This window comes from Typopeltis vanoorti, chromosome 6, assembly GCF_054136105.1.
Source record: "Typopeltis vanoorti isolate ZY-2024b chromosome 6, IOZ_Tvanoo_1.0, whole genome shotgun sequence".
NCBI classification, from domain to species: Eukaryota; Metazoa; Arthropoda; class Arachnida; order Uropygi; family Thelyphonidae; genus Typopeltis; species Typopeltis vanoorti.
Window position 1 is genome coordinate 6,497,380 of NC_143554.1, and position 17,036 is coordinate 6,514,415.

General features: G+C 35.9%; 1 protein-coding gene across 3 annotated transcripts in view; it reads right to left on the bottom strand.

The window, feature by feature from the left end:
* Positions 1–269: 269 nt before the first annotated feature.
* Positions 270–17,036, bottom strand: part of LOC150105263 (protein alan shepard-like) — a 323,518-nt gene continuing 306,751 nt past the window's right edge. For all 3 annotated transcript variants that reach the window (XM_090394029.1, XM_090394030.1, XM_090394028.1), the window contains one exon: positions 270–3,919. The gene's annotated coding sequence lies outside the window, so the exon portion shown is untranslated. The remainder of the gene's footprint in view (positions 3,920–17,036) is intronic.

The window sequence follows — 17,036 nt, forward strand, 5'->3', positions numbered from 1 at the left end:
CATCATGAAAGAAAACTCACCACAGCAAACTATTATGCTCCCTGCGAGTTTATTATAATGAGAGTCAACTATAGTGTGCTGGAAACTGAATTATGATAACTTGACTGTCAGTCTACATTAATAAAATGAAACTATCTGAATAAATAACTGGAAATAAGTTTAGGCCATAACTTGCAATATTTTGTTTAGCTGCTATTCAAAAGAAAATTATGCTATGTATTTCACTAAGTAATGTTGTAAGTTCAGTCATGTATAAATACCTCAAAAACTAGAATGATTTTTTTTTTATTTCTCCTTTGAGCTTTTTTTTTTTTTTTTTTGCAGTCATGCTGACTGCTTACCACTAATTAAACAGTTCCAAAATTTTCTTTGGGAAAAAAATTACAGCATTCAACAGAGTCCAGGTATAAAAACAGTAAAGGCCTCTTATATTTATCAACATTCATTTCAGTGTTTTTCTTAGTGTGGGTTATTATTATTTTATTGTTTAGCTGAGGCTACAAATGCACACTCTGTATCCACTACAATAACTGAAAAAAAAAAAAAAAAAATCAGCAAAAATAATGTTAAATCTAGAACAATAATTCTTTCTGCATATAAAACATACAATCTATCAACCTGTTAAGAGAACTTTGGTCTTAGATCCAAACTTGGTCAAGAAAACCTAGGGAACATTCTTGGCAGCTGTACAACAAAATTTACAGGCAGAGGCTATAAACAACAGTTATACATTTCTTCATTTTGAATACCACAAACTGCATACAAATCTATCTCCTATTATGCATTTGAATTGAGGAGAGGGGAGAGATGTATATAAAGCTAACAGTTGCACAAAACTGCCAAGTATTTTATGTACATCTTAGCTTTGTATAACATAGCCAATTTATTGACCAATATCCAGAATCTAAATAAATTCACTTCCACACATACACAAATAATGTATGTGTGTATATATATAGGACATAATTACAAGAATTGACAAACTGGACTGCATTTATATTTTCAATCTCCTCCAGATTCATTATATTCTCAGTATAACTATTTAAATTATTGATATGAAGTGAACTCAGCAAATTTAAAGAGAGAATTAAGGCATTTACATGCAAAAGAAGAAACAAGGAGCTCTGATGTGTATAATATGGAATGAGATGTCAATCCTTGTTATTACAGCCTATGTACAAAGAAGCACTTTAAGAAAATGGTTCACTGATAAAGTGAGCTATATATATTCACATGTCAAACATCTGAAAGTTAATTTCATGAAGTCAATGAATTTAGAATCCAGAAATTTTACTGAAAACACAACAAATTCTACAATGTATTCCCATATTCTTGTACATGGAATGTTGTGTGATCCAATATACTTTTAAAAGTTAACCAATATGTCTTCAATATTTACAAAAAAATACAAAACCCTAAAACTCTTGATCTATTATTTTCCTGGTACTTGTGTAGATACCAGTATAAGACTGCTTCTTTGGGAAAGTTATATAAATGATATGTGAAGGGGTGATGACTTATGCCTTTAGTTAAACATACAAGTAAAAGAAATTACAAATATTAAACATGTACACACTAGACATGGTAAGTGGATCATTTTTATTATTATACAGAAATCTTTGGGATTAGGTGTACACGTATATATTTCTAAAAAAAAAAAATATATTTAAATTCAACCAGAGTAGAACTTAACATACAAAATGTACAATAAACAGCAGGCACCATGAAAGTCCCCATCCAAAACACCTCAGCCATGGAAGACAAATGCAATATTTCAAACAGAAACCACTTGTATTGTATTTCTTTGAAATAATAAAACTGTCTACTGTAATGGAGTGGTTACCACCTAAAGCAAGCATTTGGAGAAATCCAACATTAAAAGAGACTCCTATTTACACTGATCCAAATGCAGAAATGTTCATACATATATTCTGTAGAAGGCATAAATGTATTGTTTTTTTATGACTGTTCTAACTGTAAACGCTGATAAAACAACTTCCTGCTTATATATTTCACGAGTGGAGAAAATCCAATTAATTTCTGTAAAACCAATCACAGTGAGAATTGTATATGCTACAAAATGTTATATGAAAAAACAACTCTTAAAATTTATCAATTTGATTTTTACTTATATATGAAAAGAACCTTCAAATGATATATAATTTTTTTTAAAGCCTGTCAACCAACTCAAAAATATAATTGTGCAACACTTCTTTCCCTTGACCTTATAAGAAAGAGTGTATAAGAAATGACAATGATAAGAAACCAATAAAAAAAAAAAAAAATACTTTGCTGTTTTTAATTAACCAAAAAAAAAAATTTACTCAGTAAACGTCAACTATAAGAAATATTGTGATGCAAAATATCTATATCAAAGTGCACTTTATTACTTAGATGTACTTTTTTTTTGTAACTTAATCTTACATACATAGAATATGTAAGTGTGTATCTGTATGTATATACACACACACTAAACTGAAAAGATTTTAATGGTCCCAAAATTAGCAGTTTTGTTTCGAAAATATCTAGCCAATGCACAGTAGTCATAAATCCATAATAACACTATAGAAAGCTTTTCTATTCTCAAATCTTTTATACAAAATGTACACCAAGAATCAGACAACTTTAACAAACATACATTATTCCTTTGTAATCTCTGTTTCAAAAATAATGTATATTACACAATAAAATAACCACTTAGCAGTTGTTTAGGTGGTAATGTGGCAGTGCCATAATAATCTTATATTTCTTACAAATATTTCATCTCTCTTCAAATGTTAAATATTAATCCAATCTAACAATTCAAAATAGGAATAATTTCTTTTTATTCTTTTTCTCCTTAGACTATAAAGGAAATTTATGAGTGCTATGTACCTTATTCCTTCATAAATGCAACAATATTTGATATCTCAATTTTATACATATGTAATTACTAGCAACAGAAGCACAAAAAATTACCCCTTTCCCCTTACAAAACCATCTTATTAAATCACAATGACTTGCCACATATTCATCAGCTAATGCCACAATGTACAATGCACTGGCAGGTCATAACAAGGCACAGAAGTACAGCACATCCTTACCAGCTCAGTCAGACCAGGAAAAAAGAAAAAGAAATACAAACATCTGACTGTTTATGTATTCTGATGAGATGAAAATGTCAAAAATAAGCTCTTCTCTGAGGATGCTTATTTTCTTCCCCTTATGAATCCTCACTACTGGAATATCTAACTCTCAGATAGTGAGAAGTGATAATGAAAACATATAAGCTAAAACCACAACACATCTACTAACTACTTACTCTTATATTATTAACACGCTTTTGGACAAGGCACTAAACAAGATAAGTTACAGTACTGGACACCACATTTCACAAGACTTGCTTTGACAGTTTGTTTAAAAAAGAAAAGCACTTTAATCAAAATGTGCTATCTAAAAACAGCTAAACGTGGGCTTTAACCACAACAACAAAATCTTAAAAAATAATGCTGTGGCACAGTTTAAAATAAACAGAGCCCCCAAGAGGGATCTTTTCTTCAAGTCTCATCAAAAACACTTTAGGAAGAAGTTTATATTACAGTGGCTTGCAAGATCAGCAGCGATCCTGGAAAACTTCATACTGACAATTCAGTTCATAAATAATTCTCCACATGCTCATCTCAGCATTTCTTAAAACACACAGCATCGAGTTCTACAAAATAACACTCTGATTTAAAAATATTCTTTAGGAACAGTATCAAAATAAAGATAACATTTCAAATGTGAACATTAATTTTTCTCCTAAGATGTACAGTTGTACTTTGCATTGCAAATTAAAACGCAACAGTAGTACTAAGAACGTCACAGTAGTATACCTTTGTCACTCACTTGCATAACAATGCCAGAAATTCCTGCACTTTGATAATTTGCAATTTTTGATCTGAAAACAAAAACACTGTATTTAAAATACTTATAATTCTCTGTTATATAAGTACTTTTATTCTTATTATTACTATCTAGCTAATTGTGCACTGCATAAATTCATGGGGGGGGGGGGGTTACATATAAAAGGTGATTCACATTTCTTTTGTGTACACTGAGATTTCAGAAATAAGTGAGAAACTTTTCATCCACTATGATCTTGTTTGGGGCATGTATCACTTTCTAACTTAATGTTGTCAGATAAATGACTTATCATGAATTCTCATAATACTGACTCAAAGTGACTACAGGCATGTATCACTTTCTAACTTAATGTTGTCAGATAAATGACTTATCATGAATTCTCATAATACTGACTCAAAGTGACTACAGGCAGTCTTGTGTGGAGGTGTGCATCAAACATCCCTCCATACAAGAACTCTGACTTACCAGAATGATGGTAACATAGGTATTTCTTAGGTCAACTAAGTAGTCAATATCCCACATTCTCCATATTTTTAATATATGGGGTTTCCCTTTTGGGATTTCATTACTTTCCTATCAAATTTCCAAATTGTATTATTATGTATAAACAAATTAAATGTAACAATATAACATGATTTTTTTTTTTTTACATTTTGCAAAATAAATAATCTTGTTTTAGTTATCACAATATAATCAACATAATAATATAAATATCAAGACCTGGAGTTAATACCATTAAATGGTAATTATTAATAATTAGTATGCCTGTATTAGTTTTTCTCACTGATTGGGAAAATCACTTTTGGGATTTCATTACTTTCCTATCAAATTTCCAAATTGTATTATTATGTATAAACAAATTAAATGTAACAATATAACATGTTTTTTTTTTTACATTTTGCAAAATAAATAATCTTGTTTTAGTTATCACAATATAATCAACATAATAATATAAATATCAAGACCTGGAGTTAATACCATTAAATGGTAATTATTAATAATTAGTATGCCTGTATTAGTTTTTCTCACTGATAATGCCATCTCATGGTTTATTCATGCTTACATAATTAACAAATCTAATGAGAGTATAGTTATGGCTGAATATATAAGTTACATCTGTTTTAATTTTTACTTATCCTGAGAATCCTGCATAGCTTTCATTGAAAAGACGTTCAAATTTGAGCACGTCTTCAATGAATACTATGCAGGGTGTCATAATCTGAATTGCAATGATGGTTTGCATACCTCAAAAATTTCCCAAACTGGTGACTTTATAAACTGTTGCTAATAATTTAACTTTTTGTTTATATATTAAACCTTTTTAGGGCTTAGTTCCCTAAGAGTATTACAATGCTGATCTCAGATCAGTTAAAAAAAAAAAAAAAAATTCATAAATATACAAGAAGCAAGAAGAAATGAAAACATCTCTTTCATTTAATCTTACTTTATAATGATCCAAATGATTTCTCTCTCTCTCTCTCTTCCCTTCTCCGTATGAAGAAGGGAAGAGGTAATAATCATGAAATATAGGCTTTCTCATATTAAATGCTTTTTAATTTACGTAATTTTATGTGTAGAGTCTATTCATTATACATATCTCATATTATACTATAGAGAGAGAGATTGCACTTTACACACTCCTAGATATATAGTAAAGGATGTTTATCCTTAGGAGAGCAAAAAAGATTATTAGTTTGATGTAATTTAAAAGGAGTTGAAGATAATATTTATACAGCACCATGACCTTCATTGGAATTATAGCTGAAGTGATTATGTGACCAGTATGTCAATTAATTTTGCATGTTTTCTGGCCAAATCTAGCTGTTTTGAGAGATGAAAAACCATGCAGGCATGTGTGTGTGTGTGTAGCAAATGGAACATCTGTGGCCGTCTGTGTCATTTTAAATATCACATTGTTGGGGTGGATGATGATGATGTGAATATTTATATCTTTCACTGTAAATGACAGTGGAACATTTGAAAGATGTGTTGTTATGTAGTTCTTTTTTCTATAGTGCAGTTTTGATGCTGGTTGTTATGTACATACAAGTTCCTCAAGTAACCAACAGTCACAGACATCTGACCAGACGAAATATCTTCCATCTCCAGATGTATCTGTCCTGATTATATACTTTTGCTTCATGACACTGAACACCAATTCTGTTTAGGTATGTTTAATTTTGACAAACCATCTCATTTGAGACCTATCTCTTTTCTTAACAACTTCTAGATCACTCAACAATTTTGTTTCACACAAAATGTCCTACATTTGGATAGCTAAACACTGGTTGACCACCCCTCTGATGTATCTCATTATACATGTCAAGCGATCTTATCCCCAAAATGCCCCTTAAACACTTGATCAATCACTCTTACATAATTCTTGTGTCTCAGTTCCATAATGCAAAACAGAGGGAACCAGACTATTATAGATTTTAAGTTTTGTTTTTACTGATATTCTGCTGTCTTTCCAAACTTTATGTAATTTTTTGAATACTCTCCCTAATCTTCTACTCATATCATTCTTCCCTTCACCAGTATCAGTTAACCAAAGCTGCCAAGATAACTGAAGTGAGAGACCTGCTGCATAATAAATCCTTTAAGAAAGAGAGAGGAGTCACTTTTATCACTTGTTTTCACTACCTTTGTTTTCTCGTTATTAATAATCACACCTAGTTTACTCTGGCATCATAGGGCCGAGTAGAAAACACATCAACAAAGCATCTTAACATAACGCAACTAGAATGCGAGGTTTGGTGTGGCTATCAAGGACCTGGATCTGTTTACTACAGTACATGCTTGTGATAGTGAACCTCTACAGACCAGAGAAATAGTTTGTTATAGTGAAATTGGGGGGGGGGGGGGGGGTCTCCATTCCCATGGAAGAAAGGAAATGGTGCAAAACAGAATATAAGAAATGGAGGGAAGCAGAAGCAACAAAATGGCAGGAAATTGTATATTGAACACAAAACAGAATATTGTTTTAGCGTATGCTTAAAACAATATTTTGTTTTGGTTAGCATATCTCTCGGGTGCTATTGTGTATGGTTTCTGTCATCAATATATGATTTTCGTCCATTTATCAGTTTACTGATAGTGATCGTTTGCTAGGACAGTTTGCTGATGTGAAGGTTTTGAGCTTTTACTGTTTGTAATAGTCAGCTTACAATAGCAACATTAGTTCTATAGTACTTAGGTCAGGAATTTTCCACATTTCATTATACTTGATATTTACTATATTCTATGTAGAAGATGACTAAAGGGATAGAGTTCCACGATAATTATATGCCCCCCCCCCCTATATTAAAACAGCAGCATGAATGATTCTGAGTAATTCAGAGTCAGAGGTAACATCAAAGCTGAGGGTGAGATTTTCTTCACTAGTTTTAAAATGAACTTTATAATATATATATATATATAAATATAAATAAAAGAAAGGAAGTCACCTGTGAAGGATAATGAGTGGATGTTGTGAAATGCTTCACAAGTTTATAAATCAGCTATCCATAATCAACTACTGGATGAAGAATATCGGATTTGTGAAATTTTGGTGTCCCATATTTTTGAGTCGGCATCAGCAGTTAAACATTCTTCCTATCTTCCAATGAGATTGTTCAGTTAATGAGTGCTCACTTTGCTAAGATATATAACCAGGTGTATGTAACATGGTGCACAGTGCTACATTGGATGAAGAGTTAGAGATTCATGAAAATGAGGTTGAAGAGCTGTTGCATAACCTGGATAAGAATTTATCTATAGGGACAGATGGAATATCAGCCCATTTGCTAGAGGAATGTTCAGCTGAATTGGCTACACCTTCACGTGTTTGCATAACGAGTCTCGGCTCAGAATGGAAGGAATGTGTGATAGTTCCATTGTACAAGGGTGGTGCAAAAACTGATGTGTTTAACTACCGACCTATCAGTATCTCTGGTGTGGTAGTGAAGATTTTAGAGAAGTTGGTAAGAACTCGCATACAGAAATGGGTAGACAAACATGCTATATTCTGCAAGGAACAGCATAGGATTACTAAAGGAAGGTCATGTTTTAGCAATTTGCTCATATTTTATAACAATGTTACGGACGAGTTGGATAAAGGAAATGGATACACTATGATAATGTTGGATTTTTCTAAGGCATTTGATAGGATACCACACAAAAGGATGTTGCATAAACTGAAGAATATGGGATTAGAATATAAACTCTTGACTTTGATCAGGGAATGGTTGACAGACAGATATCAAAAAGTGGTATACAGTGAGTGTGAATCTGCCAGATTTAAGGTAACCAGTGGTGTACCTCAGGGTTCAGTCCTTGGGCCATTATTATTCAATCTATACATTAAAGACATCAGGAAGGATCTAACATCAGATGTGCAATTGTTTGCTGATGATGCAAAGATAAGTAGGGCAATTAGGGATGCTATTGATATTTAGCAATTACAAAATGATTTGAATAGACTGGAAATGGCTGTCAATTTAATGTTAGTAAGTGTAAAGTTATGCACTTTGGTGTGATTAGAGTTCCAGCAGCATATTATATTAGTGGGGTTATGCTACAAGAAACTGAAGAGGCAAGGAATTTAAAGTTCACGATAGCAAAAGTTGAACTCAAAGGATAATTGCGATGTTGAAGTGAACCTTGACATGTAAAGATAAGGAAGTCATTTTGCCTCTTGATAAGACCACACCCAGATTATTGTGCACAGATTTGGTCTCCCAGGTTCCAAGGGAATAAAGAAGCTGTGGAAAGGGTGCAAAGAATAGTTACAAAGATTATATCTGGATTATGGGATTTATATTATGAGAACAGATTGTAAGTACCTGGATTGCAGCCTCTGGTTAACAGGAGAAAGAGGGGATGGGTGTTATAGGATATCAATTGATGAAATTTTCAATTATATGGAAGGTGGAAAGAGAAACAGGGGGCATCCATGGAAGTTAAATTTATTTGCAGTCAAGAAAGGAGTAAGAACTAGGTTTTTCTCCCAGAGAGCAATGAGTGAGTGGAATAATTTGCCCTTAGAGGTAGTGAGTGCAACTAGTGTGAATGAATTAGAAGGTATGATAGCTAGTTTGAGTGATTTATAGCCTTCCTCGATGAGTCCTTGACTTCCTGGAGGTCTAGATAATAATAATAATCTTCTCAAGAAGTATACTTGCTGATGTTGTTGCATCAATCTGTCCAAAATTTGGGAGACTTATTTTAAGACCACTTTCAGTTTAATGGTCAGATACATATCTAGTGCTTGAAGGTAAATGCAAACTAAGACTTCAATTCTTCTCTTTTCCTACTACAATTTGAAACATTTCCACTACTCGCTTGGTGTTTTGTGACCAGTGGTTCTGTACTCCAAAGATGCTGATTTGAATATCAAATACAACATGATAAATGTGTTGGTTTCTCATATGGTGGTGCCAGTTAAAATTGTTAAAAAGGCATGAAAAATATAGCCATTATATAAGCTGTTTTACCCAAAGAAATAATGACAATATGAAAGCACTGCTGAAGAAGCATTCTTCAGCAGGTAATTCCCCCTCTTCAGAGGATAAGAGTGAATTAGACATTTAGTAATGAATGCAGGCCATGAGAAATGTTCATCAGAGAAGTTAAAAAATACCCTGACCAGATCATTGAAAGCAAAATGTGATATTGAAAAGTACAAGCCAATAATGATCAAATGATTATCACTTTGACAACCAATTAATTTTGATGTTATTTACTGCTTTACCAGTGGAAAAATCCTTTTTCATTTATTCAAATAATATGAAATCTTGAATAATTCACATAGTCCAGGCATGCAGAAAAGACTATCACTTGAAAATCTACATGTTAGACAATGTCATTTATGCCAGCATCAAAAAATGCAAACAAAATCACCAGCAGTATGTGTAAAAACTTGTTCTACTTAAATTACAGATATCCATATTACATTGCCTGTTTTGAAAAGTTCCACAATAAAAAAAATTTTTGTTCTTTTCTTTATAAAATTCCACTTTCTGTGTATATTTCAAAGGGAAAAAAAAGTATTATAAATTTGACAATGCCTCTAGATAATAAAAAAAAAAAAGAAGAAGAATTAAGCTTAACTCTAAAACAAACATAGCACACAAAAGTGGGGAAAAATGCTATGAAGAATTTAAAAAACTTATTTTGAATTTTCAAAGTTCTGCTAGCATTTTGTAAAGTATATTACTAATGCACATAATTTCAAATGGCAGTCAACCTAAAATTTTAAACTCTTAATGCAATAAATCCAACAGAGAAAACTAGCCTCCAACAGATAAGTTAATGCTGTTACCACCCAGATGGTCTTCAGTAAAGGCCAACATTAGAATACATACATATATACATCTTCAAGGCCCACTCTTCCTAATTGGGTTGTGGGGGCAACAGCTGCAAGAGGAACTCCCAATGGTCACGATCCTCTGCCACCAAGCTCAGGTGTTCTGGTGGGATTCCCCAAATGTGTCCACCCAAGGTTTTGGATAGAATCTATCCAGCGAGTCCTTGGCCTTCCATGTGGCCTCCCACCCTCTGGCTTGGCAAAGAGGGCCTGCTGAGGGAGCCTCTCTTGCGGCATTCTGACCAGATGCCCGTACCAGCGTAACTGTGATCTCTCAACACGGAGAAGCAGCGGTTGAGTATTGAGGGTTTCCCGAATTGCAGAGCTTCTGACTCTGGTGAGTTTTGTCAGCCCCGCAACCCCTCGAAGGAACCTCATTTCAACCGCTTGGATTCGTGTCCACATTCTTTCGGTCATTACGCAACTCTCATGACAATAGGTGAGGATGAGGACATAGACTGTATTGAAGACAGCCAGCTTTGCCTTCTGGCTTAACTCCCACTTCAATACTACTGAACAGCCAAGCTCCCGCAATATTGAGCTTGCTAAGCCAATTCGAGTATCTAGCTCTACGTTCCATTTTCCATCATTCGTGAATATGGACCCAAGATATTTAAACTTCTCCACCTGTCTCATTGGGACTCCACTTACATTTAGAGTGCACTGGGATGGTTGTCTTGAGACCACAAATGTTTCAGTTTTGGCCACACTCATCTTCATTCCGGCGTCTGCACAAACAGCTACAAACCTATCCAGGGTCCGCTGGAGGTCATCTGTGGAAGAGCTAAGCAGAACTAGGTCATTTGCAAAAAGCAGACGTCCAATGCTACATTTTCCAATTCTGACACACTCACTGCCTCAGCTGTGCCTATCAATCCAGTCCATAAATATTATGAAAAGGAGAGGTGACAGAACACACCCTTGGCGGAGGCCAATGGAGACTGTGAAAGGTTCAGACTTCGTGCTGTTTACCCTGACACAAAACTCTGGGCATTCATACAGGGACTTGATGGCAGCTAATAGTTGACCATCCACTCCATACTCCTGTACTACTTGCCAAAGCTTATCCCGAGGAACCCAGTCATATGCCTTCTCCAAGTCCACAAAACATGTGTAGACATTCTTGGCATATTCCCAAGATTTCTCAAAGACTTGCCTTAAAGTGAAGATTTGGTCAGTTGTGCTTCTACCAGGACGAAAACCACATTCTTCTTCCTGGAACTTTGACTCAACTATGCTCCTGCACAGTCTTTCCAAGTACTTAGCATACACTTTCCCAGGCTGGCTGAGCACAGAGATGCCACGATAGTTACTGCAATCCTTCTGGTCTCCCTTCTTAAAGACTGGTATTATTATGCCTGTCTGCCATTGCTTTGGTGCTCGCCCATATATCAAGCAGCCTGACACACTTGAGTCAGCCAGAGAACACCGTCTCGATTTAAGGCTTTTAGCATTTCGGGCCGAATTTCATCATCGCCAGCAGCCTTGCCCGATTTTAGCGATTTCATTGCTAAATGGACCTCTTCTGCTGTGAGACTAGTCATTGCCCCGATCTGCACCTCTTGGATGTCCACAACTGCTGGGCCACCCGGGTTAAGAAGGCTCTCAAAGTATTCCCTCCATCTGTGGAGGATATCCTTCTCGGTTGTTAAAAGTGCACCATCAGAGGCCTTAATTGCCCTTGCTGTGCACGATTTCCTCCCTTGAAGGCGGCGGATGGTCTGCCAGAATACTTTGTTTGCATTTGCATAGGATGAGTCTAATCTTTCTCCAAAGGATTCCCAAGCCTTCTGCTTTGCTGTCTTTACTGCCTTAGCAGCAGCTTTTTGTGCCTCAGCATACCGCAAACGCATCTCAGGTGACCTGACTCTAAGCCATGTTAGGTAGGACTCCTTTTTTGCCCGGACAGTTTTTCGGACTTCTTGGTTCCACCAAGGTGTCCTTTTCTCACTGCCCATTGCCACGCCGAGCCACTTTCTGCCACACTATGAGAGTGCAGAGGCAGTGACAGCTGTTCTGAACAGCTTACATTCCTCCTCAACATCTGCAGTATGCTTGGGAATCTCTTTGAACCTGGAAAAATGTCATCTGCAAAATTCTTCCTCACAGCCTCATTTTCCAATGTCTCCCATTTCACGCAGTATAGCTGCTTAGGCCTACCAGCGTTGATGGTAGCATCTGGTTTCTGAAGCCGTAGAGTGTGCATTCTACGGTTTCTGAAGCTGTAGAGTGCACACAACAAGGTGGTGGTCAGTTGACAATTCTGCCCCTCTTCTCGCACGAACGTCCAACACTGAGGAAAATAGGTCTGCTGAGACTATAAAGAAGTCAATCAGAGACCTTTGTTCTAGTGTATCCCTGTACCAGGTATACCTATGGGCTTCTCGGTGCTGGAAGAAGGTATTCATTATGGACAAGCTGTTAGTACAGCAGAGGTCCAATAATTTCAACCCATTCGCATTAAGGTCAGGGGCACCATTCCTCCCAACCACACCCCCTCCATGTCTGGTCATCTGTTCCAACATGTGCATTGAAATCACCCATTAGCAGGACTGATTCCACGTCTGCCACCCTGTCAAAAGCAGCATCCACTTCCTCTAGGAAGGCAGAGTATTCTGACTCCAGATTAGGTGCATAGGCTTGCACCACAGCCAAATCATGTGTTAGATCTGAAATCGGCGCCTTCAGAATTTTCTGACATCACCATTCCAGACTCTAACAATTCTACATAAAATTAAAATTACATACTTATCCTTTAGCAGGAAAAATGTTTTTTTATTTGTAACCACCTTCTGTATAATGATTTTGTGAATTTTGAAACTTATACCTGAGTGTTTTAGAATAAATATAGGTCAGAAAAGAGGGCAGAATAAGAGAGAATAATTAACGAAATAATGTAAAGAAAGAATGCGAATTATTTCAACGATATAAGGTAAAATCACCCAAAAATGCAGTAAGGTCAGAGAAATACCTGAGGGCACTATATCCTAGAAAGTACGCTGACTCATACGTTTCCCCGAACCGAAAAGGTCCCATATGAAAATCGGTAGTCACCCGAACGGAGACCAATGAGTAAAGAGGTGGAAAGTTTCGAATGCGAAAAGGTGGCACTTGTGAAGATGGTATATAACCCGTAACATGGAAGGAAATCCCCCGTGTTTTGTTTGTTCCGGTATTCTCCCCGTGTGCTACAAGTGTTCACCGTGGTTCAGCTTTTATTTTTAAGAGCTGACCTTCGGGAAGTTCCAACAATGGCACCAGAGTAGAGTTCAGTAAGTTCAGGCGTGGGCTGTCAATGAGAAGAAACGTTGACATAAATCATTGGCCCCGTTTTGTTCGTTCCGGTATTTCTCCCTGTGTGCTACAAGCGTTCACCGTGGTTCAGCTTTTATTTTTAAGAGCTGACCTTCAGGAAGTTCCAGCAATGGCACCGTTGTAGAGGTGGCAAGACAAAATCGTTGGCTGTAGTAGAAGTCCATACTACGAAAATCTAGGCAGGAACTAGTGAGCACGTGTAAACCACGAGGCATTCGTATTGAGAAATCCAGATTCGAAAACAAAGGACGGCAAGATCCAAGGACAAAAGAATTAGATAAGTACTCTCACTTATTCTAGCCTTTGAGATTGACTTACAAATTAAAGTGTGGAATTTGAGATTGTATTGCAAGAAAGAGTGGAAAGCTTAAACCTGAATCTAAATGATTACGCTTTCCTGAGACGAACTTTTGGAACTTTTAACCCAATAGAGATTCTGTATTGGTTGTTCTAAGAGAATTCGAACAGTGCGTTAAAGTGCCTTAATGAAAAAATTGAATTGAAACTTTAATGTAACGTATACTGAGTTAATGAAGTATTGAGTTTTACTGATAATTTGAATTTCATGTGTAAAGTAAATTGCAAACTCTAAGTGTAATATGTTCTGAGTGGTTAAGATATTGGAATTTTGCTCATATTCTGAAATTAGTGTTATTATTGAATTGTAATCGCAAGTGTATTATGTAATATTGTGTACTGAAATATTAAGACATAGAATTGCAGATATTTAAGATAGAACATTGAAATTGATTAATGCCTGAAAGAGTGAATGAGAGATAATGTTTTATCCTTAGAATTTAATAACTAATTTAATTTGTGTAGTATTTTCAATTGGTTTTAAATAAATGTATGTGTATCTGATCACGTTGACTGACTCTGACCCTTCATAAAATTCGAACCTGAGTAAGTGTGAGTGGCGGGAATACCCCAACTAAAAGTAAGGGCACGACTGCAAACAAGAATAAAATTATGCCAGAGATTCCAAGTTTCTAGAAGTTTAAATATATTGCTAGTAACACCTGTGATTCTGTAGTTATCCCAAAGCTAGAGTCTATCCCTAACTTTAATGTTCAAACTGGTGCAGCAAAAAATAAATTTGTTTGAGTATCAAGGATAATATATAGGATTCAGGGAACGGATAATCTTCTGGTGGCCCCTAAAGATTAAGTTAAATAAGAAAATCATAAACGAAACGCGACATAAGGCTTAGTCTGTTATTACTAAAGTGGAACGCATAACTACAACGCAAGTCTACTCTACATAGAGACATATGCGCGATAGAATTGACATTTGCAACGCTAGTAATAATAAAATTAGACAATAAATAAGAAAGAAGCCTTTTATAACAACGGCACAGCAGGTAGGATCTGAATGTGTAAGGTTTTAATCAAGCAAAGGGATAGAATCACGAAACAGCAAAGTTACTGTACGACAAAGAGAAATAAGATAGAAATAAAAAGAAAAAAAGTAATAAAAAAGGACCCCCTGTTTTGTAACACATGGTTTTTCATCTGAAGCCTTAACATACATACCCGTCCCCCCAATGGGATCCACTCAACAACACAGTCTGACAGCTGGGGGCTTGTATCCCCACACCCGCCTGAGCAGACATTGTCGGGCTCACACCAGAGTAGTAGAGCTTCCACCCCTTTTCCAGGTCGACAGTTCCAGAGCCTCTCCTCTTGGTTGAAGAAAGCCTGACTAAGTGTATCCGGTAGCGCTTGGCTTCCTCAATCAGTTCCAACTCCTTCCCTGTCAGAGAGATGTTCCGGTTGCCTAAAGCCATAGTCTGTGGTCGTTGCCATTTCCATCCTTTTGCAGAACCATTGCTTTGCGCTGCCCCTAAATACCTCCCCAAACGGGTAGTGGGCCCATTGATGAAGTTTCCTCTAGCAGAGTGCTGAGAAGTGGTGTCTAAAGGAGACTGTAACATATTTTTCAAACGGGTCCCTCTGCCTAAAACCTGAACGCGTCCCTTGGTAACCCGCATGACGGACGATGCGGTATGAACATTTTTTGATGGCCTGATCATGTTACAGTGTTTGATAATGTCCTGTTAGCACAAGACGAAATGACATAGAAAATTAGGAAAGATTCCCCTTGAATACTCTAATAGCATTCGGGGGAAGGAGCAAGAAGAGAAGAAAGAAAGAATCAAGGGAGGAAGAGGAGGGACCAGTCTACAGATAATATAACAGATGTATATTACATGAAGTAAGGCATGGTCCAGCATCAGGTACCTCGGGTTGCCACACCCATACTCACTAAAGTGAGCCCCTGAGGAATTAGAATAACAAATATAAATATTTATCATTTTATAAATAAGATATAAGGAAAAATTTTGTATCCACAGATACAACTTATAATCTTATCCCATTTTTCCTTTAATTGGACTGGCATTTTACATATCTAGTTTTGTTAATGATATTCCATGTGGTTAGCCTAATGGCTATGCACCTCACAATCATATGCCTGGGAAAGTAGTGTCCTGGGTTCGAGACACTTCTTTTTCAGACATAGCCAAGTTAGCTGGTTTTGGGCATGGACAGCAGGGTTTTTCTTCATTAAAAATCGTGCCTAAGTAGCTGAAATGTTTTACTTGTTTCACAGGCTCTCCATTCACAATGCAGTTGACATTTTCAATTATTCTGACTATTTTTATTGTCTTTGTCTTTTTATTGCAGACCTCCATGCCATATCTATTACAACAGTTATTCAATTTAGTCAGGGAATGTTGCAAACTTGTAGAGGATTTATTTAGAAGTATAATATCGTCTGCATAAAGCAAAGAGCTGACATTAACATCTCCAATTCTGATATCATGTTTAATACCACGTTCCTTCATAATGTGATCCATATAGATAATGAATAACAGAGGGGATAATGTACATCCTTGTCTCACACCATATTTAACATTAAACCATGTTCCTGTACTTCCTTCAATTCTAATTGCTGACTTGCAACTCAAATAAAGACTAAGTATTGCTTGATATAATGCCCCATTGACACCATATAACTGTAGCATATTGAATAGCTTCTCTCTCTCTTGGCACCTTGTCTTAGGCCTTTTCCAGATTGACAAAACTTAAATACAGATCTTTGTTATATTCCCATGACTTCTCAACTATTTGTCATAAAGTGAATATCTGATCCTGACAGCCTCTATTTGGCCTGAATCCAGCTTGTTCCTCACCAAGCTTCTCTTACACAATCCTTCGCAACCGTTTCTAAAGTATACTTGCATAAATCTTACCAGGAACACTCAGTAGAGAAATACCTCTGTAATTCTCAGAATCAGTTTTATTTCCCTTTTTATATATGGGTACTATTAGAACTCTACTCCAATCATTAGGAATTCGTCCCTCTATCCTCCATTTCTAAGCTTCTTCAACAACCTCCAGAATATCTTACCACCTTCTTGATATTTATTTTCTATGTTCTTCCCAAAGTCCTCCCATGACTTTTGTTTAGCTAGTTTTACACAGTGTTT